The 26,021-nt window shown below is 46.7% G+C and overlaps 1 protein-coding gene and 1 long non-coding RNA gene across 3 annotated transcripts in view; one reads left to right on the top strand and one right to left on the bottom strand.

The window, feature by feature from the left end:
* LOC137454255 (uncharacterized) overlaps positions 1-21,115 on the bottom strand; it is a 34,770-nt gene extending 13,655 nt beyond the window's left edge. The window contains exon 1 of the long non-coding RNA XR_010990565.1: positions 20,945-21,115. This is a non-coding gene — a long non-coding RNA (uncharacterized lncRNA). The remainder of the gene's footprint in view (positions 1-20,944) is intronic.
* A 527-nt stretch (positions 21,116-21,642) lies between these two features.
* Positions 21,643-26,021, top strand: part of LOC137455036 (synaptotagmin-1) — a 535,786-nt gene continuing 531,407 nt past the window's right edge. Inside the window, exon 1 of one of the 2 annotated variants that reach the window (XM_068165552.1) lies at positions 21,643-21,913. The gene's annotated coding sequence lies outside the window, so the exon portion shown is untranslated. The remainder of the gene's footprint in view (positions 21,914-26,021) is intronic. The other variant, XM_068165544.1, reaches the window with a different exon arrangement.

Raw genomic sequence — 26,021 nt, 5'->3', positions numbered from 1 at the left:
CCTCAGAGATCATCAAGTCCAACCTGTTACCTAATACCTAACACCTCCTGACAACTAAACCATGGCTCCCAGTGCCACGTCCAATCCATTTTTTAACACCTTCAGGGACAGTGACTCCACCACCTCCCTGGGCAGCACATTCCAGCAGCCAGTTACTTTCTCTGTGAAGAACTTCCTTCTAACTTCCAGCCTAAACTTCCCCTTGCGCAGCTTGAGACTGTGTCTTCTTGTTCTGGTGCTGGTTGCCTAGGAGAAGAGACCAACTCCCACCTGGCTACAATCTCCCTTCAGGTAGTTGTAGACAGCAATAAGGTCTGCCCTGAGCCTGCTCTTCTCCAGGCTAAACACTCCCAGCTCCCTCAGCCTCTCCTCATAGGGCTTGTGCTCCAAACCTCTCCCCAGCCTCATTGCCCTTCTCTGGTCCTTCTTAAATTGAAGAACCCAGAACTGGACATAGGGCTCATGGTGAATACTGTGCCCAGAGTACATTTGAGACATGGAAAACAGTAAGAACATGTCCCAAGACTATCAGTCATCTTGCAAGCAATGGATTTTGGAGGAGTTTAGGAGTGGAAAATTTAGGATAAATAATGCAATCTGTGTAGAGTGAGTCACGTACAAGGAGTTCAGTTCAAAGGCAATTTAAATATTATACATCGTGTTAGGGCAGGGAAAAGGAAGGAAGAACTTTAGAGAACTGGGAGTTCTTGAAAGTGAGGCAGTGAAAGGGATGTAAATATAATTTCCATATCTTGTACATGGAAATTTACAATCGAACCAACAAACACAACCAAACCCTCTGCACTCCCACAGCTACACGTGTCTTACACTGTGAAGAACAAAAGTCAGGAAATATCAGAATGACCTTCATTTAAATGACAATACACACATTTATGTAACAATTTAACACAGGTATTGGTTCAGTTATGAAGAAGTGGAAAGGGAATTTCTCCTGAGCATCCTCAGACTCCAGACTCCCTGGGCAGTGTGCTCTTGTGGCCAAGAAGGCCAGTGGCATCCTGGGGTGGATTAGAAGGGCTATGGTTAGTAGGTCAGAGAGAGGATCTCCTCCTGTTCTACTCTCCCCTGGTGAGGCTGCATCTGGAGTATTGTGCCCAGCTCTGGGCCCCTCAGCTCAGAAAGGACCTCAGGGAACTGCTTGAAAGAGTCCAGCACAGAGCTACAAAAATGATTAGGGGAGTGGAACATCTTCCTTACGAGGAGAGACTGAGGGAGCTGAGTGCTTTTTAACTTGGAGAGGAGCAGCCTGAGAGGTGACCTCATTGATGTTGATCAAGATGTGCAGGGTGAGTGCCCAGAGGATGCAGCCAGGCTCTGCTGATGTCCAATGCCAGCACAAGGGGCAATGGTGGAAGCTGAGGCACAGGAAGTTCCATGGAAACAGGAGGAAGAATTATTTCCCTGTTAGGGTGACAGAACACTGGAAGAGGCTGTCCAGGCAGATTGTGGAGTCTCCCTGTCTGGAGATATTCAAGAGCTGCCTGGATGTGTTCCTGTGTGATCTGGTCTAAGTGAGCCTGCTCTGGCAGGGGGGTGGGACTGGATGAGTTTTGATGTCCCTCCTGTCCCTAACATTCTGTGATTCTGTGATTCTTTCACCAGGAGCTTCATTTTACAAATTCTAAGTCACAAACCTCCCAGCTTCCTGTGAAATCTGTGGAAAGATCTTGGTACAGCATTATCAGCATTGCATGTCAGTGCAATTTATTATGGGTTTCAAATCAGAATGTACTTCTGGAAACCTTCCCAGAAGTTTACATTAGAGGATTCTCAGTCTTCTACTTTAGGACTATAACATCATACAATGCAGTAGAGGCTGAAGGCATAGAGCAAAGAAAAGGTTTAATTACAGTGCCTGGGTGGTACATTATAAATATTATGGCAAGGATAAAAAAGTCAAGCTAAAAAAAAAAAATACTGAAGAGAAAATCACCTTAGAAATGGCATCCTGAGGCAGAAGACCTTGATGATGAATAGTAATAATATTCCATCTCACATAGTGATGATGGTTCCAGCAAGAGCATCAGAGATTATGTTTATCATGATATTAGTCACCTCTCAGTGGCTCATTAGGAGAATTCTAATTCAGTCAGGTCTCCCACTCTGGCTCAGGAGAGCTGTCAAATAGAAAGGGACATGGGGGTGCTGATGGACAGCTAGCTGAACATGAGCCAGCAGTGTGTCCAGGTGGCCAAGAAGGCAAATGGCCTCCTAGCCTGCATCAAGAAGAGTGTGGCCAGCAGGAGCAGGTAAGTCATTGAGTCATTATGCCCCTGTACTCAGCACTAGTTAGGCCACACCTTGAGTCCTGTGTCCAGTTCTGGGCCCCTCAATTTCAGAAGGACATTGAGACTCTTGAACATGTCCAGAGAAGGGCAAAGAGGCTGGGGAGGGGTCTGGAGCACAGCCCTGTGAGGAGAGGCTGAGGGAGCTGGGGTTGCTTAGCCTGGAGAAGAGGAAGCTCAGGGGAGACCTCATTGCTCTCTACAACTACCTGAAGGGAGGTTGTAGCCAGGAAGGGGTTGGTCTCTTCTCCCAGGCAACCAGCACCAGAACAAGGGGACACAGTCTCAAGCTGCACCAGGGGAAGTTTAGGCTCAACGTGAGGAGGAAGTTCTTCACAGAGAGAGTTGTTAGGCATTGGAATGTGCTGCCCAGGGAGGTGGTGGAGTCACCATCCGTGGAGGTGTTCAAGAGGGGACTGGATGTGGCACTTGGTGCCATGGTTTAGTCATGAGGTCTGTGGTGATGTCGGTTGGACTTGATCTTTGAGGTCTCTTCCAACCTTGGTGATACTGTGATACTGTGATTTGAAGGGAAAGATTTACTCTGTTGTATTTTCTATCATCCATGGGAGAATGAATTTGACATCTTTTTTTTTAACTAGAACAGTAAATCTCCACATTTTTCTGGAGGAAAATGACTATAGAAGGAACTGCTACTGAAATTGCATTAGTAGTTCTACAAAGTGAAAAACTCTTCCTTATTTTCATGGTGCTTCAGGGAACTCCAGCAATTCCTTGAAGTTCAAAAAAGAATAGTATCAAAAAGAGCTTTTTCTTAAAAAATCTTTTTCCAGACAGCACAAACCCCAATAGGAAAACAAACTTAAAACTCACACTGTGTTCTCCATGTCAAGAGCAGTGTGTCTTTATTGCTCTACTAGCTTTACTATAAGCTGGCTCTTACTGGCTTTACTTCTATACTAGCCTTAGTATTGAATTTATACCACAGTATTGCTCCTATAGTAGCTCTGCTACTTTGCTGGTTTATTTTATACACAATATTTATATTACAAAATATGCTATTTTATTTTAGAATCACAGAATAGTCAGGGTATGAAGGGACCTCAAGAATCATCCTAGTTCAAATCCCTGTGCAGCGGGCAGGGACGCCTCACACTACAGCAGGTTGCTCACAGCCACATCCAGCCTGGCCTTCAAAACCACCCTCATGGGGAAGAACTTCATCCTAACATCCAATCTGAATCTACCCATTTCTAGTTTTGCTCCATTCCCCAGAGTCCTATCACTTCCTGACAGCCTAAAAAGTCCATCCCCATCTTTCTTGTAGGCCCCTTAGGTACTGGAAGGCCACAAGAAGGTCTCCTGGGAGCCTTCCCCTCTCCAGACTGAACAGCCCCAACTCTCTCAGTCTGTCTCCATAGAAGAGCAGCTCCAGCCCTCTGCTCATCCCTGTAGCCCTCCTCTGGACATGTTCCAGCACCTCCAGATCCTTACTGTAATAGGGGCTCCAGAACTTTACTTCTATGTACCAGTTATGTGTTCAAGAGGGGACTGGACGTGGCACTTGAAGCCATGGTTGTGTAGTCATGAGGTCTTGGTTGGACTTGATGATCTTTGAGATCTTTTCCAACCTTATTGATTCTATGATTCTGTGAACTGTACTACTAGAATACTAACTACTACCATACTAGTTTTCTTGCTGCTGTAGTAGAGGTAAGCATATCAGACAGCTTAGAGATCATAACACTTCACTGTAGAACACAGAGGTGCCATCCCTCTCTCTTGGTATGCATCTGTGCATGACAGCTTGGAAAGGAAGTTTCTGATGCATGATGAGAAGTTAAAAAGAGAAAGTGAGGAGAAGGTGCTGGACAAGCATTACAGGAAAAGCATAAGTGTAAATCTAGACCTACAACAAGAGGTGCATGCAACTACTACATAGATTTTAGTAAAAGAGATTTATGGACTAAACCAGGACTGTCTTTAGAAGTAGCCCCTTGATGCACACTGTTTTCCAGTGTGCCAGCCGCATCCACATTGCTGCCATGTAGCACAATGTGCTAGAGATTGCATGTCCCTGTCTCCCAGTTCAAGAGAGACAGAGGCCTTGTGGAGAGAATCCAATAGAGAGCCACAAGGATGAGAGAGAGACTGAGAGCCCTGGGACTGTTTGCTCTTGAGAAAAGAAGGCTAAGAGGGGATCTGATCAGTGTCTATCGATACCTGAGGGCTGGGTGTCAAGTGGAGGGGGCCAAGCTCTTTTGGGTGGTGCACAGGAATAAGCCAAGGAGCAATGAATACAAATTTGAACATAGAAGGTTTCAGCTCAACATGAGGAGAAACTTCTTTACAGCGAGGGTGACAGAGCACTGGAACAGGCTGCCCAGGGAGGTTGTGGAGTCTCCTCCTGTGGACACATTTAAAACCCACATGGATGCATTCATTCCTGCACAGACTACCCTGGGTGATGCTGCTCTGGCAGGGGGGTTGGACTTGGTGATCTCTGGAGGTCCCTTCCAACCTCTACTGTTCTGTGATTCTGTGATTCTGTGTGCTACATTCGGTTCTCCTCACTACAAAATCTTAGTCATTACAGATCACTACAGAACATTATTTTGCATTTATTGACACTCCATACCAATTTCTAATATATGTTTTAAGTGTCCCAATTATGGGGGTGGTCTCTGCTTGCTAAAGCCCACAGCATATCACTGGTACTCTAAGTCTGCTCTGCCTGTGAAAGGTCACTCATTTCCACTCCTCCAACAGGAAAACTGGGACAGAATCTAAGTAAGTCCTAACTTTCTACCAGAGTAGACTGGGTCATAGCTACTTCTGAGTCCAGCCTACTCTTTGCTTTCTGGCAACTTTGAACAAACAAAATTAATTCCAGCTGGTGGAACATCATCTCTTTCCAGGCCTGGAACAGCTGAAAGCAGTTTTCAGGATGACAGTGAATTTCAGAACTAGAATAATCACATTTGCCTGGTGCTTGGCACACTCTTCTGAAGCTCCAGATCTAAGGAGGAAGTCATTACCCCTTCTGAGCTTAGTCATTCTGGATCATTAGTTAGAGTTAGGAGAATAATTCTGTCAAGATCACAGAGATGCACACAGACCTTCTGTATATCATCCGTGACTGAATGCTTTCAGAAGAACCTCTGTACTCCTCTAGTTACAAGCATTACACATTTTCCTGTCATGGATTTAGCCAGTTCACACAGAATCACAGAATTAACCAGATTGGAAAAGACATCAGAGATCATCAAGTCCAACCTGTCATTCAACACCATCTAATCAACTGAACCATGGCACTGAGTGCCTCATCCAGTCTCATTTTGCACACCTCCAGTGATGGTGACTCCACCACCTCCCTGGGTAGCACATTTCAATGGCAAATCTCTCTGTGAACAATTTCATCCTAACATCCAGCCCAAATCTCCCCTGGCACAGCTTGAGACTGTGTCTTCTCCTTCTGTCACTGGTTGCCTGGGAGAAGAGACCAACCTCCACCTGACTACAACCTCCCTTCAGGTAACTCTAGAGAGGTCTCCCCTGAGCCTCCTCCTGGCTAAGCAACCCCAGCTCCCCCAGCCACTCCTCACAGGGCTGTGCTCCAGACCCCTTCCCAGCCTTGTTGCTCTTCTCTGGACACATTCCAGCATCTCAACATCTTTCTTAACATGAGGAGCCCAGAGCTGGACACAGTTCTCCAGGTGTGGCCTAACCAGTGCTGAGTACATGGCAGAATGACTTCCCCACTCCTGCTGGCCACTGGTGCCAATGGTGAGTATTTGATACCATGCTGATGTCATGCCAGCTTTAAAACAAAAGTGCTACCTGGAGCAAAGCATCATTGGGCTTGTAGTTCAGTTTGTAACATGAGAGGCTTCCTGTTTCCAGTTGCTGCTTCCAGTTCCCAGTTTTGGGGTGCTGGTCTTTTCCACTGGGCTAGCTGTGGTCATGGGGAGTGGAAGGCTTATTTTACAGCTGGCTTCTGATGCTGCTTCTGCTTTTGTTGTGCTTCTTTGTGAAACAGGCTAAGGTAATTGTACATCAGACCATCTCATTTAACTCCTTATCTCAGCCCAGGGCTTTTTTTTCATGTTACTTTCCCTCCTGTCTGTGTGGGGGGGACTTGCTTGTGAGAGCAGGCTGTCTTAAACTGGACATTTCCCTGGTTCTTCACAGCCATAAATGATTTTTGTATCACCTAGGAGATACAGCTCTGTAATAGGAGGGATGATTGTGGCCTCTCAGAGGCTGAGTCATGGCCTCCCTGACATCAGTTTCATAAGGCAGGTGTGGGAAGCTGCCCCATTTCTTGGTTGGTTCTGATCAACGATGGGCATGAACCTAGACAACCCTTCAGCTCTTCAATTTATAGCTGTGACTGAACCACGAACATGAGTCAGCAGTGTGTGGCTGCAGCAAAGAAAGCCAACTACACCCTTGGCTTCATCAGCAAGAGAAAAGCCAGGAGGTCCAGAGAAGAAACCTTTCCTTTCTATTTAGTATTTGTATGACCACATCTGGAGCATTATTTCAGTTTTGGGCACTGCAATTCATGGAAGACCCTAAAGTGAGCCCTGTAGTGGGCTATCCAGATGGAACAAAGGCCTTGAGAAACCTGCTCTATCTGGGTCTGCTTTCAGCATGTGTTTTTGGCCAGATGACCCCTAAAGATCTCTCCCAACCAAAGTTGTTCTATAAATCCATGACTAGATGTCATTAGCAGCAAACCTTCATGACTACAAAATTTAGCACCTGGATGCATCAAATGATTTTCTTTTTCATTCTCATACAGCTCTCTAATCAGCACCAGAAATAGGACCAGATCCTCAAATGGATCTTCTGTATACTACAAATACAGCTCTTTGCAGTATGACAGTGAGGGTTAGATGTCCTTCAATACAGGTAAGCAGATTGTTGGAGGACTGGCTAGACGTGGTATGATAACATCACAGCACCGCAGGCTCACAGGATGTTAGGGGTTGGAAGGGACCTCTGGAGATCATTGAGTCCAACCCCCCTGCCAGAGCAGGACCATAGAATCTAGTGCAAGTCACACAGGAACACATCCAGATGGGTCTGGAAAGTCTCCAGAGAAGGAGACTCCACAACCTCTCTGGGAAGCCTCTTCCAGTGCTCTGTGAGCCTCCCAGTGAAGAAGTTCCTCCTCATGTTGAGGTGGAACCACCTGTGCTGGAGTTTCTCTCCATTGCCCCTTGTCGTATCCCAGGGTGCAAGTGAGCAGAGCCTGTGCCCTCTCTCTTGACCCCCAGCCCTCAGATATTGATAAACATTTATTAGATCCCCTCTCAGTCTTCTCCTCTCCAAACTAAACAGCCCCAGGGTTCTCAGCCTCTCCTCATCAGGCAGTGCTCTTCATCATCCTTGTAGCCCTCCATTGGACTCTCTCCAGCAGATCCCTGTCCCTCTAGAACATCCACAGTGGAGAGAAGCAAAACATGCCAAAAACATCAGCTAGTGTCTGTACTCATACTATGAAATGCTTTTTCTACGGTAAACCCTGAATGTGTCCAGCAACATACAGAGAGGACAGAAAGCAGACTGTGAGTCAGTGACAAAAACTTGGAGTGTAAACCCAAGTGAAATACTCAGAATACCTTTGGTGAGAACATTTTTAATCTTCTGATCAGCACTGGAGGGTCAGTGAGCTTTCTGAGGGCACCTCTGCTGCCAACAGTGTGAGGCTGCCTAGATCCAGGTGAATCGATTGCCATTGCAACTCCTGTAATCTATTGCAGCTCAGCCTGCAGAGCAGAGTGTGTCACAGTAAATGAGACATTAGGTTGTAATTAAACTGGCAATTAAACTGTAAATAACTTCAGCAAATCACCTTTTTTTTCCCCCCTCTTCTCAAAGAAAACTATCAAGGTTTTTTAAGAAGTGACCACAGGAAAGAAATAGCAAATGGGTAGATTCAAACTGGATGTCAGGAAGTTCTTCCCCACGAGGGTGGTGAGACACTGGCACAGGTTGCCCAGGAAGGTGGTGGAAGCCTCCTCTCTGGAGGTTTTGAAGGCCAGGCTGGAGGTGGCTGTGAGCAATCTGCTGTAGTGTGAGGTGTCCCTGTCCATGGTAGAGGGGTTGGAACTCTGCAACTGCCTCAAGGGATGTTGTAGCCAGATGGGGGTTGGTCTCTTCTCCCAGGCAACCAGCACCAGAACAAGAGGACACAGTCTCAAGCTGCGCCAGGGGAGGTTTAAGCTCGAGGTGAGGAGAAAGTTCTTCACAAAAAGAGTAACTGGCCATTGGAATGTGCTGCCCAGGGAGGCGTTGGAGTCACTGTCCCTGGAGGTGTTCAAGAAAGGATTGGATGTGGCACTTCAAGCCATGGTTTAGTAGTCATGAGGTATTAGGTATTAGGTAATAGGTTGGACTTGATGATCTCTGAGGTCTTTTCCAGCATGGTTGATTCTGTGATAATTCTATGACACTTGAGGTCCTTTCCAACCCTGACAATTCTATAATTCTAGTTAGAGTACAAGAGAAGGCAAAATAAATATAAATCTTGTGGAAGTAGTCAGACATGGGCATTTTTATGAACCCTGTGAGACAAAAATGGCATGAGCATTCTCCTGAAAAAAAGAAATCAATTTAGACAGAGATAAAGCTCCGTAACTTTCAGAGGAAAAGCCCAGCTGAAGAGATAATTAATAATATAAAACCCCACCTTATGATTGGACTGGCTTTTTTAAACTTAAGAGGAATGACTGTTGCTCTAACAAATTCCAAGAGCTATTCTGCAGATACCTCGGTATTTATGAAGGAATAATGATGAGAAGGCTTTTCTCTGATTCTAGTGGGGAAAGCATGGGCCACAGATTCCAACAGAAGAAAGAAATTTAAGGTATGAAGGAGTCCACTGTAAGTCTCAGAATAACTTAATCTAGGTTCTCATCCATAGAAAGAACATTTTTAATTGAGTATTCCAACATCAAAACCCATATGAAACCACCATTTCTTTGAAAATCCATACTTATTGTCAAGAAGATGTTGGCCAAAACCTTTAAATGAATTAGTATCAAGCCCTCCTCTGGGCTGAACATTTCCCTAGGATCAAATTACTAAGCTTAAGACAGCAAGCTCTGAGTCCAGCTTGGGTAAAGATGAGCTTCTAGTGAGGAGGATCTTTATTACCTCCCTTCTCAACTCCTTTTTTCAGTCTGGTTTCATTTTTTCCATTTTAAATGGTTGTTTTTTTCTTCAAGTCATTAAATAATATTTCTGACTACCAGCTTCTGCTCATAGACAAGCAAGAATTAAAAATAAACCAGTGACTGAAGTGAGGTTTCCATTTCTGAGCAGGGTACAATCTCTTCATCAGCCATAATTATTGCAGTATCAGAGTATCACTAAGGTTGGAAGAGACGTCAAAGATCATCAAGTCCAACCTGTCACCACAGACCTCATGACTAAACCATGGCACCAAGTGCCACATCCAGTCCCCTCTTGAACACCTCCAGGGATGGTGACTCCACCACCTCCCTGGGCAGCACATTCCAATGAGCAATTACTCTCTCAGGGAAGAACTTTCTCCTCACCTCCAGCCTAAACTTGCCCTGGCACAGCTTGAGACTGTGTCCTCTTGTTCTGGTGCTGGTTGCTTGAGAGAAGAGACCAACCCCTTCCTGGCTACAGCCACCCTTCAGGTAGTTGTAGAGAGCAATGAGGTCACCCCTGAGCCTCCTCTTCTCCAGGCTAAACAATCCCAGCTCCCTCAGCCTCTCCTCACAGGGCTTGTGCTCAAGGCCTCTCCCCAGCCTCGTTGCCCTTCTCTGGACACGTTCAAGTGTCTCGATTCTGGCTGCAGACTTTACCTCTGTCCCTAAGAGAAAAGGATCAGTTCTGACTCTTATGGAAACAGGCTGAAGAGGACAATTCTGATTGTCCAGATCATTACTCACAAAACAAGATGGAATCAACAAGATGGACAGAAAATCATAGAATCACCTGGTTGGAAAACACCTGAAGATCTTTGCAGATCTTACAGAAAAGCTGATTAGGCACTGGGATGGACTGCCCAGGGAGGTGGTGGAGTCGCCATCACTGGAGGTCTTTGAGAAGAGCTTGACTGTGGCACTTGGTGGCAGGGTTTGGCTGATGTGGTGGTGTTGGGTCATAGGCTGGACTGATGATCGCAGAGACCTTTTCCAGCCTCAATAATTCTGTGATTCTGTGATTTACAGAAGCTAGCAGTTGTAGAAATTGTGCAGATCGTACTAGAGATTTACACCGGTTTAACTGTGCAGAAAATTAGGTTCACTGGGTAAGATTTATTTTTTTCTTTCCCCTAAGTCTATAAAAACCAACAAAGGCCTCTAGGATCCAACACCTCTGCCATGGCCAGGAACACCTCACACTACAGCAGGTTGCTCACAGCCACATCCAGCCTGGCTTTCAAAACCTCCAGGGATGAGTTGGTTGTGACAGTGACACCTGTGACAGTGTCTCACCACCCTCATGGGGAAGAACTTCTTTGTGTCATCCAGTCTGCATCTACCCATTTTCTACTTTTTTCCCATTCCCCCTAGTCCTATCACTCCCTGACAGCCTAAGAAGTCCATCCCCATCTTTCTTGTAGGCCCCTTAGGTACTGGAAGGCCACAAGAAGGTCTCCTGGGAGCCTTCCCCTCTCCAGACTGAACAGCCCCAACTCTCTCAGTCTATCTCCATAGTAGAACAGCTCCAGCCCTCTGCTCATCCCTGTAGCCCTCCTCTGGACATGTTCCAGCACCTCCAGATACTTACTGTAATAGAGGCTCCAGAACTGGACACAGTACTCCATGTGGGGTCTCACCAGAATGGACTAATGGGGGAGAATCACCTCCCTTGGCCTGCTGGCAGCCCAGGCTCCGGTTAGCGTTCTGGGCTGCAAGTGTACACTGGTGGCTCCCGTTGAGCTTCTCATCCACCCCCAAAGCCTTTTCTTCAGGGCTGCTCTCATCACCATTGCCCTTATCATCTGAACAACATTCAGGCATTTCAGGCAGAGAGGACTGTTCCCTTCTAGTACTCATGTAATTTACAGGCTATAGCATATGCTAGAGAAAAAAAAAGAAAAGAAGAAAAAAGTAAAGGCAATATGGGAAACTAAACAAGCCTTAGAGTTTGCAAACAAAATGTTGCTGCTGACAGACAGAATTGCCAGAAGTTAGTTCACTGTCTTGAAACTGGCTGAAACATAGCTGGGAAGCAACTGAAATTAAAAGGAAACCACGTGTTTTCTCCGGATGATATTAATGATATCTTCTTTCCAGTTCATTTAGCCATGTGTTTTGCAAGCTTTTACAGTAGTCTAAACAGCAGAGTTCTACACTTCTTTAAGAGAAGTAAATATGTTTTGGGAAAAGCAAAAAAATGGAACAAAAAAAAGAACAGAAGTGATTATGAGATGGTGACTTCTGTAGAAAAATGATGATAATAATCCTGGCAGTTTAAAGGTTTGCTGTTTTAAACATAAATACTAGCAGCATTTCACAGTGCTTCTGAGTGGAAACAACAGTGTGAGCTGAATGAAAACAAACTCCCTTAAGAATTACTTATCAGGCTGCTGATACTCAAAAAGTGTTTTCTGAACTATAAAATACATTAATTGGTTCGTGGTGGTGAATGGTGCCACATCCAGCTGGCGGACAGTCACCAGTGGTATCCCCCAGGGATCAGTGCTGGGCCCCATCCTCTTCAACATCTTCATCGATGATCTGGATGAGGGGATTGAGACAGTCATCAGCAAATTTGCAGATGACACCAAGTTAGGAGATGTTAGTCAGTTAGAGGGTGGAAGGGCTCTGCAGAGGGACCTCGACCAAATGGACAGATGGGCGGAGTCCAACAGGATGGCATTCAACAAGTCCAAGTGCTGGGTGCTGCACTTTGGCCACAAAAACCCCATGCAGAGCTACAGGCTGGGGTCGGAGTGGCTGGAGAGCTGCCAGGCAGAGAGGGACCTGGGGATGCTGATTGACAGCTGCCTAAACATGAGCCAGCAGTGCGCCCAGGTGGCCAAGAAGGTCAATGGCATCCTGGCCTGCATTAGGAATAGTGTGGCCAGCAGGAGCAGGGAAGTCATTGTACCCCTGTACTCTGCACTGGTTAGGCCACACCTTGGGTACTGTGTCCAGTTCTGGGCTCCTCAGTTTAAGAAGGACATTGAGACACTTGAATGTGTCCAGAGAAGGGCAACAAGGCTGGGGAGAGGCCTTGAGCACAGCCCTGTGAGGAGAGGATGAGAGAGCTAGGATTGTTTAGCCTGAAGAAGAGGAGGCTCAGGAGAGACCTCATTGCCCTCTACAAGTACCTGAAAGGTGGTTGTAGCCAGGAAGGGGTTGGTTTCTTCTCTCTAGCAACCAGCACCACAACAAGAGGACACAGTCTCAAGCTGTGCCAGGGCAAGTTTAGGCTGGAGGTGAGGAGAAAGTTCTTCACTGAGAGATTCATTCACCATTGGAATGTGCTGCGCAGGGAGGTGGTGGAGTCACAATCCCTGGAGGTGTTCAAGAGGGGATTGGACGTGGCACTTGGTGCCATGGTCCAGTCATGAGGTCTGTGGTGACAGGTTGGACTTGATGATCTTTGAGGTCTCTTCCAACTTTGGTGATACTGTGGTTTGTTGGTTGGTTTTTTTTATCCTAGGAACTCTATCCCTTTTTTTCCCCCCACGTGGATCTTCCCTGCTCTGGGTAATTAGATGGCAGAACTTTTCATGCTTCATGACTGTGCTGGCTTTCTGGAGGATCTTTGTTGTGTTTCTGCTGCATGATGGAGGTTTTGTGGTGTCCTGATGGACAAGTTCTGCATGAGACAGCAATGCACCCTTGCGGCCAAGAGGGCCAATGGGATCCTGGGGTGCATTCAGAGGAGTGTGTCCAGCAATCTGGGAAGGTCCTCCTCCCCCTCTACTCTGCCCTGGTGAGACCTTACCTGGAATACTGCATCCAGTTCTGGGCTCCCCAGTTCAAGAGGGACAGGGATCTGCTGGAGAGAGTCGAAAGGAGGAACTGAAGCACTTCCTGGTGAGGAGAGGCTGAGAGCCCTGGGGCTTAGTCTGGAGAAGAGAAGACTAAGAGGCGATCTAAGGTTTATAAATATCTGAGGGCTGGGGATCAGGAAGGAATGGACAACCTCTGCTCACTTGCACCCTGTGGTAGGACATGGGGCAATGGATATAAACTAGAGCACAGGAGGTTCCACTTCAACATGAGGGGTGGGCATCAAGTGGAGGGGCCAAGCTCTTTTGGATGGTGCATAGTAATAAGAGAAGGAACAATGGATACAGACTTGAACATACGAGGTTTCACCTCAATATGAGGAGAAACTTCTTTACAATGAGGGTCACAGAACACTGGAACAGGCTGCCCAGGGTGGCGGTGGAGTCTCCTTCTCTGGAGACTTTCCAAACCCACCTGGATGTGGACTACCCTGGGTGAGGAGTGTGCCTTGGTTGATCCTGCTTTGGCAGGAGGGTTGGACTCAGTGATCTCCAGAGGTCCCTTCCAATCTCCAAAGTTCTGTGATTCTGTGAATTCATTCAAGTCTCTCCAAATGGAAGTATCCCTGTTTTGTACTGGAGACAATGGAATTTATTCCCATATGCACACTGTAGCAATCCTGTGCATTCATTTGTAAAGACTTTGTTTAAGCCTCTACCCAATTCTCGGAGGTAACACCAACTGTCACTACCCTGCTCCTCCTTATGCTTGGTGAAGGTCAGCTGCACAAACCTAAATTAGAAATCCTACTTCCCATTCTCTTTATGACAGTCCTCCATATGATGTATATCCTCACCAGTGATCAGAAATTTTACCTGAGGAGATCCATAATGCATACCACCATAAGGTGAGATTGGAGATGGACAATATCTGGCCACTCTAGGGACCTGGGGGTATTGATTGACAGTTGACTGGATATGGTCAGCAGTGTGCCCAGGTGACCAAGAAAGCCAATGGCATCCTAGCTTGTATTAGATACAGTGGCCAGCAGGAACAGTGAGGTGATCATCCACCTGTGCTCAGCTCTGGTGAGGCCACTCCGCAAGTATCGTGTTAATTTCTGGTGCCTTCACTATAGGAAGGACATTGAGGTGCTGGAGTGTGTCCAGAGAAGAGCAGTGAGGCTGGTGAAGGGCCTGGGACATATGACCTATGAGGAGCATCTGCAGAGGGACCTTGACCGACTGGACAGATGGGCAGAGTCCAATGGGATGTCATTCAACAAGTCCAAGTGCCGAGTGCTGCACTTTGGCTACGGCAATCCCATGCAGAGCTACAGGCTGGGGTCAGAGTGGCTGGAGAGCTCCCAAACAGAGAGGGACCTGGGGGTGCTGATCGACAGCCACCTGAATATGAGCCAACAGTGTGCCCAGGTGGCCAGGAGGGCCAAAGGCATCCTGGCCTGCATTAGGAATAGTGTGGCCAGCAGGAGCAGGGAAGTCATTGTGCCCCTGGACTCTGCTTTGGTTAGGCCGCACCTTGAGTACTGTGTCCAGTTCTGGGCCCCTCAGTTTAAGAAAGACATCGAAACACTTGAGCGTGTCCAGAGAAGGGCAACAAGGCTGGTGAGAGGCCTTGAACACAAGCCCTATGAGGAGAGGCTGAGGGAGCTGGGATTGTTTAGCCTGGAGAAGAGGAGGCTCAGGGGTGACCTCATTGCCCTCTACAACTACCTGAAGGGTGGTTGTAGCCAGGAGGGGGTTGGCCTCTTCTTCCAGGCAACCAGCACCAGAACAAGGGGACACAGTCTCAAGCTGCACCAGGGGAGGTTTAGACTCGAGGTGAGGAGGAAGTTCTTCACCGAGCGAGTCATTCGTCATTGGAACCGGTTGCCCAGGGAGGTGGTTGAGTCATCGACCCTGGAGGCGTTCGAGAGGAGATTGGACATGGCACTTGGTGCCATGGTCTAGTCATGGGGTCTGTGTTGATAGGTTGGACTCGATGATCCTTGAGGTCCTTTCCAACCTAAGCGATACTGTGATACTGTGATACTGTGAGTGGGGGTTGTTCAGTCTGGAGAAGTGGAGGCTGAGGGGAGACCTCCACAGCTCCCTGAAGGGAAGTTAGAGCCAGTAGGGTGCAGCCTCTTCTGGGTGCCAAGTAACAGGACCAGAGGAAATGGTGACAAGCTGCACCAGGGGATGTTCAGGCTGGATCTTAGGAAATGTTTCTTCACTGAAAGGGTTATCAAACTTTAGAATGGTCTGGCCAGGGCAGTGGTGGAGTCACTGTCCCTCGAGGTGTCCAAGGGGTGTGTGAACCTAGCACTTGGGGATATGGTTTGGTGTTGACCCGTCAGTACTGGATCAAAAGTTGGACTGGATGATCTTGGAGGTCTCTTCCAACCAGACAGATTCTGTGATTCTGTAATGGTTCAAGTAGTTTGTCACTTGACATAGCAGCTTCTGCCTGAAAAATAAAAGCAGGACTCAGCCCAGCCTGTCCTACTCACACTGAAAATTATGTTTTTATGGAGTACCACCACCCTGGGCACTACTTTAGTGAAAAACTACGTTCAAGGTGGCAAGGAAGATTAGGGATGCTGCATTGTCAACCCAAAAGAGAATCCCTGAACTAGGGGCACCATCTACAGGGGAACAGACTGTCACTGACTCAGACCTGTCCTTACACTACATAGCTGCCACTTGTGCAAAGCATGTGCAGGCTGGTTTGACTACACTTGAAATCCCTTGTAAAAGAGTATTTCTATTTTCAATCCCATTTATGCAGCCATGGTGTCCAGGAGCCTGGGCCACAGAGCAGGAGTTCTCTGTGTCAGCTGCTTCACAAATGCAGATTAAAAGACCATCTCTGACTAAACAGTTTAGAAGCAGATGTGTACAGATCAAACCCAAGAAAACAACGACATCAAATGACACCCTCAGACAAACATCAGTCAGTGGATTAACAAGTTATTTGATTTAGCTTTTGATTTTACCCAGAATTAAAACCAAAACAAAGCCCTCAGCAGCTGCTCTCCACTCCCTCAATATAATTCACAATCTAACACCTTCAAAGACTAACTTCATGTGATGCTCTTGTTAGTTGTGTACAGTTAAACAGTTGTTCCAGCATTGATTCACTTTAATGAAGGCCAATTCTCACTTTTTGGACTGAGCTTTCTTACTTTGCTTTCATGTCTTTCACATTTTCCTGATGCAGGCTTGGCTTCCTGACTAAGGATGTGCCTTCTGCATACAGCATTAAATGGTCTGTACGCTGTGGAAACTTCACTGAGTAAATCAGGGGTAAAAAAAAATCCAGGTTAGGATGACAGTGCCCTAAAAGAGGATCCCAAGTTTTTCATTTTCAGCCTAACATACCAGCCCTCAGATTCCCAGTCAAGTGGGAAAGTACCTAACCAACAACAGGCATTTCATTTGCTAAGAGAAGTTTCAGAAACCTTTCCTCAAACATACAACAGGAAGTCCATTTCACAGAATCACACTCTGGTGGGTTGAAATTCCACCCCCCCAACATTAACTTTGCCAGACCAGACCAGTTGGAAGCAAATGGAAGCTGTATTTACAGGCAAAACTACAATCTACAATGGAATGCAATGAATGTGTACCAAATATCCAGTGTTTACAATATTTACATGGATTTACAATTAACAAACAGCACAAGGACCCCCCTGGCCAAGGACCAGGGGGAGCTACTAGCTTCTCCTTTTCTGCTACCCCTACCCCCTTGTACAAAAGAAGGGAGAAAAGAGCAGAGGGATGTTAATACCAAAGCAATGCAGCCAAGGTCAACCAGAAGCAAGTCAGGATCTCTCCAAAGTGAAAAAGCAAGAAGAGAAATGAAATTTTTGGTACAACCCATGGTTGTATCAATGGTAGATATCTCTCCAAAGGGATTGTTTAGAATTATCTTTATATTCCAGTAGAGGATTTATTTATATTTTGCTACTTTTCTCTTCAAGATCTGTGAAAAAAATTTAAAGGCGTGGCCTAAAACTACGACACACACAATCACAGAAACATTCAGGTTGGAAGAGACCCTCAGGATCACCAAGTCCAACCCAGAACCCTACTCTACCAGCTTCACCCCTAAACCATAGCCCCTAATGTCCAGTCTAAACCTACCCAGTCACAGCATGAGGCCATTTCTTCTTGTTCTATCATTAATTACCTGTCTTCTCCCATCTTGCTAAGCAAAAGCCAATTCTTCTGTCTTCAGGCATACAAACTACTCTCAAAATTAAAAACTTGAGGGTAGAAACGACCAAAACAAAGGAAAAATAGAAATACAATGATAATGAAGGACAAAGGCAAAGAATCCTTGTTAAAAATAGGTTCCTGTGATCTTCTGCAACACAAGGCCAGTGAATAATTTCATTGTCAGTCACAGTTCAATCCCTCTTAGTTTAGTTGTAAACTCTGCCTGATAAACAAATTAAAATGCCACCAATGTGATTTACCTGCTGCTGATTTTGCCCTTGTAATTTGCCTGACTTCCTGTCTCGTACATCCAGTTGCAGTAGCTGTGATACTTGGGTCACATTAAAAGGATGCCACACAAAAGACAACTGATTCCAGCTTGGGTCCAAAGCTAGAGCCCTGGCTGCTGCTTTTGATGAGCTGCAACTGCTGTTGGTCCTGAATTTGCCTCAGTTCAGTGACTGAGATTGTATTATCTGTTCTTTACGTCACAAAACTTGCAAGGACAGGTCTGAGAATATTTTGGTTTCATTGGCTTTAGCCCAAGCTTTCTCCTTCTTTACAGAGCAAGCAGGAGTCTTCTACTTTCAAGACCTAGCTCTTATGGCTCATACTGTTTCCTTATCTTGAGGTTTATCTTGAAGTCACAGTATACAGAGGGGAAAAAAGGCAAAGATGAACACTGCATCATTTCTGGTCTTGCTTTTTTATCCATATCCTTCCCCAGTGCTGCTTCAGTCAAAGCCCACATTAAAACCAATGAGTATGAAGGATGTAACAGAGTCACAGGATCTGTGACTGCACATCACAGGATTCCCGATGACAATGTCTGAACAGTAGACACTCTTTAAAGTTATTTTTTGATGCACTAATGCACATTAAAAAGAAAAATAGAGTATTGGCAGGTGTAGAATAAAATTTCTTCTGGCTCTGTATGTTTCTTCATTTTTCTCCCCCCTCATAATAGGACACCTTCTTCCTGGGAAACAACTGTGGAAGATATAAGTACAATGATCCCTGTTTCATGAAGTTAGTGGCTAGCATCTGGCTAGCCCTCCAAGCACTCATCACACAGCTCCTGAGCTCTTTCCCTGTCCATTCAGGACATGTATGTCATCCCTCAAGTTTCACAGATTCCTTTGGTGTAAATTATCCACCATGACTGGTCAGAAACTATCCATTTCCTTGAGAACGCAGCAGTGAAATAAAGCTTGCCGAAAGAACTGGAGACCTCTCTCTGTATTGTTACAGTTGGAAGACGGAACTTCAGCCTAGTTCCTAACTGCAAAGATTTTTAGTAAAAAAAAAAAAAAGGTAAATGAATTACCATTGGACACAGAACAGTAACAGCTGATAGATCTGTATCATTCCATTCCTTCATTGCATAGCTTATACTTGGATGCACAGAGAGTTCTTTCGCTTTTTCTCCTTCTGTCACTTCTGCTTGCAACTTCTCTCTCTCTCTGTCTCTCTCTTCCATGGCCTTGCCTGGATAATCTATGTTTTGACTACTGTGTGAGGTACCAGGAAATAGTGAGGGATGGGAGGAGGTTGTGAACAATCCCCCTGGACCATTCAAGGGGGATGATTTTGTACAAGGGGATATTTGTGTTTTTCTGGATTGTTCAGTACCTGTAAATATATTTTGTACATATTTGTTGCATTTTCTATCTCTAGAGCTTGCTTGCTTTGTAAATATCTTTCTGCCCAATGTTTAGGTTGCCCAGGGAGGTGGTAGAAGCCTCATCCTTGGAGGTTTAGAAGGCCAAGCTGGACGTGGCTCTGAGCAACCGGCTGTAGTGTGAGGTGTCCCTGTCCATGGTAGGGGGTTTGGAACTGGACGATCGAGGTCCCTTTCAACCCTAACAATTCTATGATTCTATAGCTTCGTTCTGCTTTCAAACCAACTGAGCTGGCTGAGCTGGTCTGGTGATTTATTTTGGGGGGAATTCTCCAACTTGTTGTGGTGGGGATGGAGGAGGGGGAGGTGAGATGGAGGGAGAGGGTAGTTTCAACCCACTACAGGGATGAGCAGGCTTTTGAGCTGGAAAAGAAGGGAATGAAGCACATGTGCTAGAAGGAATGAAACTTTTGCAGCTATTTCTTCACTGCAAATCACCAAGCTCAGAAAAGAGTCAAGTGAAATCTCTCTCACCACCCTGCCAGCCTGCCATTTTGTTTTTAATACAGCAGAATAATCATGTATGCTTACTACCATAGCCACAGAGCTAGAAAGTCTGCGTGCAATTTTCCAGGGCTACTACTGGATAGCACATTTGTTCCTTACTGGCTATACACTAAGAGATAGTCTTTGAGCTTAAATGATGCTCCCTGTCTTTGCTCAGACACTAAGACAGGCATGATGTGTCATGCCTTGTGAATGCCTGACTCCCACAGACTCCTGGCTGTGTGGCTGTTGGGAACACAGCATCATGTCCTCATCATTATTAGAACTGAAATACGTGATATTTTTTTTAACTGACCAGATAAATGATCCCAGAGGAAACAGATCTTGATATTGATTGTGTGGGGGAGACAACAGCCACATTTTAAAGTCACACAGGTTAATCTGGGCACAGGTGACCACATCTGCATATGCAATTCAAATTATGGTGGCTCCTCCTTGCTACAGCTCGGCAGGAGACAGTATTTGCTTTCCTTTGCCCTTTTCCCTCTCATGACCCACAGAAGAAAAACTCATTTTGTGACTAACACACCCAAGAATTGATGGGATCAGAAAATGTGTATTTGAACTGAAGTGGAAAAGGGCTGTGACTCTTAGAAGCAAATACACCAACACAAAAGTATCGAGTGGGGAATGGCAGGATGATATTCTGTTGAAGGCATAGTAAGTGACTTCTGAGATGTGCTTGGGAGCTTCTTGACTTTCTCAGTTACCTGCCAGCAATGGCATATGGGCTCACCTCTTTGCCAGCATTTGTTATTTATCGTATTAAGATGTAATTTAGGCAACTTTCACTCTTGTGTACCCAGTGAAACAACTAAACTGTTGTGGAATACATAACTACTTCAAGTCTTCTTACAAAACCAGTAATTCAACAACATCTTGCACTACTGTGCAACAAACTTGGTACCTGCTTGCTACCCTGTGATCAATTACAGCTTAGGGGAAGCTCTTACACAAATACCCCACTATTACTTTTACAATTCTGCAGCTAAAATATGGTTTTGGCTTGTGCTTTTGAGGGTATAGATGCAACAATAATACATGCTGAGGAACAAAGAACTTTAGTTCGTTGTGTTTTTAAAAGCTAGGCTTATATCTAAACCTATTTCCATCTCCCTCTGGAACCTGGGCAGCTTTTTATGTTATATTAAACATTAGACAAATAGAGTAGATCTAATTAAAAGTTGAAGAAATGTGCTTCCCTTAATTGAATTTGTTACAGTTACATTTTGCAGACCAATGTTAATCAAAGCTCCAGTTCAGAGTGGATGGATCAAGGGAATTGAGTTAACCCTTACATATCCTTACCTGAACACACGATATGCTCTGCTCTCGCCCAAGCCACAGACGCCAATTATGACCTCGACCGGTGGCTCGGTCGCGACTCCCCGGGGCGGGCTGATCAAGAGCTCGACGCAGAGGGAAAGCCGCACACGGCCGGCTCCCCGAAAGTACAGAGTACCGGGGGTCTGCGATAGCACTTGGGGGGGTCGTCGCCACCTCCGCTTCCTGCCGCGCCCCCCCCCCCCCCCCCCCCACAGCCCAGAGCCAGCGCCGCGCCTTGCCCGGGGCACCCGTGGTACCCAAAGACCGCCTGTGTCTGTGGCACAGCGCCTCGTGCCTCCAGCCGATGTCCCTAAGGCGGACCCGGTGCCAGCCCCGGCCACCATGCGCGGGGATGCCATGCGCGGGGATGCCATCCGCATCTTCATCCTCACCGTATCCCTCAACCTCCTCCGCCCACGCTGCCGCTGCCCAGCCCAGCCCCGCCCCGCCCCGCCCGACGGGGCGGACAGGGACCGAGCGGCCGCGGGATGGGCGAGGCCGGCGCGGCGGCTCCACCCATGCAGGGCGCCGGACGATTGGCTGACGGAGCCCGTCTCCCCGCCCCCCAGCCAATGAGGGTGGCGGGCCGGGGGTGATGGGCTGCCTCTCGCGGGAGGGATTCCTGGAGACGCTGCAGTGTGGCGGCGCTCCCGGCGCCGCGCAGCCCCTGTGCCGCCTCCGCCTCCCTCCCCACCCGCCTTCCTCCCCACCCGACTTGCCCAGCCCGCCGGTGGCCACTGCCGCCGCTTAAACTTAACGCCCGGCGCGCCGCCAGCCCGCTGAGCGCGGGGGAGGGGGGGGCCAGGGCAGCCTTCCTGCCGTGTGCGGGGGCGATCTGCCGCGCACCCCGCCGAGCATCGCAGCCTCGCCCCGGGAGGGGCCCGTGCGCGCCTGGCGGTGCCGCGGGGAGAGGCTGAAGGACGACCCGGCTGTGCCCGCCCGGGCTGTCAGGTAAGGGAGCGCTTCGGGGCTGCCCGCCGCCGCGCCCGGGCGGTGTCTCCTCGGGTCGGGGGGGCTGGGAGGGAGGGGGCCTCCCGCTGGCTCGCTGCGCGGGCGGGGGGAGAGCACATGCTCCGGGGGCGGCTGGCGGCGCCGCCTGCCCGGCGGCTCTGCTCGCGGCTGCCAGGGGGCGGAGGCCCACCCCCGGGGCGGTTACTGGAGGATGGGGGGTGGGCGGCTCAGACAAAGGGGGCACACGCGCCCCCCACCTCCGCGGTGCTTCACCGTCGCCCCCGCCCCGGTTGTGGGAGCGGGGTGTCGTCCGCCTTCCCTCCCTCCTTCTTTTCCCCACCCTCTCTCCCACCTTCTGTATCCCCGCTACCCTTTCTCTCCCCCCTTTCTGCCTCTTCCCCTCTCCCCTTCGCTGCCCGGAGCCAGCGCCTAGGCGGCCGCCGGGCCAAGTTGTTTCACCTCGCTGCTGCCGCGGTGCCCCCGCCCTGGTCAGGGTGGTTTGTCCCGGCGGGCGCCCCGGCCGGGGGCGGTGGGACGCGGCGATGTGCTTCTCCCAGCCCCTGAGCTGTGACCTTCCCTTCTGCCCGCTGGGCAGCATCTCATCATTTGTATATCAATTTACAGAAAGCCTTTCCTACGTTGCTTAGAGAGGCTGTCAAGCTAATGCATTTTCTTTACGTGCAATTTCATTTTGGTTTCCTCGGACGTTATTTCCTTCATCTTACTTAATGCTGCTTGCCTTGCTTTGATTTCAGGTGTATTATGGTTTGGCTTACATGTGTATACAAAGTATGCGTAGGGGATCAGCGCTCTGTTTAAAAGTTAATTTTGCCTATCGAACTCTACTAGGCAGAGTACTAAGAAAGTGGCAAAGGATGTTAATATTTCTATTGTTTCTAGTCTTCTGAAATAAAGATATCAAACGACTACCAGCTTCTGGTAGTCAGTATAGTAAGTAAATTAAATGTAGTCATTGGAATGAGCCTTTATGGCACTTTCAACAATCTGTAATTCAATCATCTCTGATACAAGCTGCCTTTTGCTATTATTCATCAGACCCAGCTGAGTGATTCCTGTCAGATGGGAAGTGGTAGAGAGAAATCTCTAGGTAAATGTAACTGGAAAGCTTTCCAAGTGGAGTCCGAAATGAGCACAGAAAAGCACTTGGCCACAATCTCAAGGCAGATGTTAGCATCCGAATAAATAATTTCTTCTGATTGTCTGGGGGGGATGTCGAGTCTTATTTTTCCTTATTTAATAGCTATTTGCGGTTGAAGAAGGCTCTCTCTGTTTATTGCCTCATAAACTCAATGCAAAATGCTGTAGTGCAATCGTATTTCACTGGCTCTGAAATTATATTCTCCGTGCAAAGGTTGGCAGAGTAATTTTAGGTACACATACGTGTTGCAGACCACAGCTAGACTACTAATCGGCAGTGGTGGTATTGATCCTTTGAGCAGCTATGCAGCGAGCCCTCGGTGTTGTGCGTTGATCTCTTACGTGCTGTTTAAACCTCTTCATCGTCCATGGGAGTTACTCCATCCTAAGAAAACAGAAGATGATAGTTGTAGACCCAAGGGGAGACTCCTTTCCCTGCTGGGTTGACATCCGAAGTTACAGATGAGCAGTTGTTTTAGAAGTGATCCTGAAAAAGGTGGCGGCGGTGGTGGTGGTGGTGAGCAGCTTTTCGAGTACAAGGACAAGCAGGAATCAAACTAATTTGCCTTATGAGGATATGAAATGACATCTCCTCCCCAAGCTTAAATAAATCTGCTCAGAAAAAGTGTAAGGAAATTCCATATGTGTCTAGAAGAGTATTTTCTTCTCTGTCTTGAAAGCAAGCGACCTGATTTTGTGTATTAAGAGTCAAATTCATATAGGTTGGTTTGTTGTTGTGTTTTTCCCCCCCTCTTAGAAGCCTCTTGGAATTGTAGTTCTATTAGCAGCGTCTGAGGGGAATATACTTTAATGTGGTCTATTACTTGGCTTGTGGTATAGTTGCTCAAAATTTGCATGCATGCAATTCATAAATTGAAAATATATATGGCTTAAAAAACAGAGTGTAGGCAGCTTGAGTGAGAAGAGATAATTTAAGAAAAGAACCACAGGGCAGAAGATAATGACATACTGTAGGAAATAATCATACTCCTGCACTTGCAAAAGCAGAAAATGCTCCAGTGTAGCCATTTCAGACAAGCCCAATTTTCCTTCACATTAAGAGCGCCTAAGCGAGCCTTATTAATCTTTGATGCAAAAGATGCTAATTCCATTTTAAGGGTTGATGCTGGAATTTAAAGAGGTAGCTCTCAGGCTAGCAGTGCAGGTCTAATAATGGTCTGCCATGGATGCCCTATATAGCAGCGGTAAGTGGGGTATAGCCTTCTCTGTGACACTGGTGGGTGAGGAGCCCTTTAAAACTATAGATACAAAGCAGTGTTGAACAGTCTGAAATGTTTTCTCACCTTAATCATAACTTAAGTGGGCTTATAAGAGCCCCAAAGATGTTCAGTGTTGGTAAGCATGGTAGTCGAGGAGGTGTGATATAAGGGAATGTTCTGTTTGTCAAAAACCTAGGAGGAGAGAGGGGGGCGGGGGGAAACAAGCTATACTTTTCCAGCTAGCATAGAGAGAGACCGGAAACATAAAATCAATTTTTATGGCTTTTTTGCAGGCTTGGCTGTAATAAGTAAAAAGGAGCAGCTTAGGGTCTTGGCAGAAGTTTTTAAAGCCACTCAGCCACACAGAAACCCTGCTAATTGATATTTCCTCGCATGAAAGTGCAGCTCTTCTTTTGTTATCAGAGTCTCTTTCTTGTCCTTTTGTTGTCACAGTCATCTTCTTGTTCTTTCAGCAGACAAGTACTGGTGTGTGAATGTGTATTTATTTACATTACCTTTATTTATATGTACATTTAAACATCCAGATCCATTCTTACCAGGAACCGCGTTCCAAATGAGGATTGTGTGCGGCCTCACGTTACCTGCCGTGGAAGAGACGTTGAAGTTTGCAATGCAATGGAAAGGGGCAGGAAAACACTTATATACATACCCAGAAGAAAAGCCTGGGGGAGTTGTGACATGTGGATACCATCACCTTCTTCCCTGTGCTGGTGATGGCCATATAAATGTGCAGCTTTAAAGAAAGAAATACTTGGTTTGATTTGTTTTGATATCGAATGTTTGTTTTAAGCATCACCACTCAGTATCTGGGAAAGAAGCTTAATTAGAAGTACACATAAGGGAGGCTTGTTAGCCGACTATGAGTTTGTGTTTACTGCTGACATTTACTAAAGATACTTGAGGTTAAAATAAAAGCATTTGCCAGGCTGAATAAATAAAGCATTATGTTAACAAATATTTTCAGGATAGTTATGGGCAAATGTCATCTTTGTCGGAGCAGGCTTTCCTCCTTCCTGGTGCACCCCAGTAAGGAGGAAGGATTAGGAAATGCTGGTTGTGCTGTTACATCTTTTGCAGAAATGCCAGATACCAAAGCTGAATGCGTGAGGAGGAGGAGGAGGACGACAACTGACAAAGGCTCTTCATAGATTTCTGTGGCGAAGGGGATGAGAGCAGGCTACAGGCAACCTTTTTCGGGGACTACGTGGACTAGCCAAGTGATTTCTAGGAGTGCCTGGAAAAAAAGTTGTCTGGTTTAAAAAGAAATAAAAATGCTTTCAGTTTTTGTTGTTTGCTTTGGGTGTGTTTTTTTTGTTGTGTGTTGGTTTGGTTTTGGTTTGGTTTTGTTTCCTGAAACACATAATGACCCAAAGCCAGATAGGACCTGCAGTAAAACCATCTCCTTAATAATCCCTTTTGACAAATGTCTCATCAAAATGTTTTAGGGGCTGGCTTTTCTCTTGTTTATTTTCCTCAGTGACTCAATGAGTAGCATTTCTTGGGCCTGCTGTTTACTATAAATGCTTATAAGAGGGTTGATTATTTTTTTTTCTTTCCCCTCAACCTGTTTTCTTACCACTGCTAGTCTGGAATTTTATTTCCTCAGAACAGCAGGCACAGAGCACTTCTCCCTCTCCAACCTAGAGGGAGTGATGTTGCCACCTTTTAAATTCTCAGAGGTTTGCCAAGTGAGGATGGCACTTCTACTT

Source organism: Melanerpes formicivorus, unplaced genomic scaffold (assembly GCF_026170545.1).
Source record: "Melanerpes formicivorus ecotype bairdi unplaced genomic scaffold, bMelFor1.0.p_v2 SCAF_3, whole genome shotgun sequence".
In the NCBI taxonomy this organism is placed as follows: domain Eukaryota; kingdom Metazoa; phylum Chordata; class Aves; order Piciformes; family Picidae; genus Melanerpes; species Melanerpes formicivorus.
Note: the sequence above shows the minus strand (reverse complement) of the source record. Positions and strands in the feature narration are given on the sequence as shown.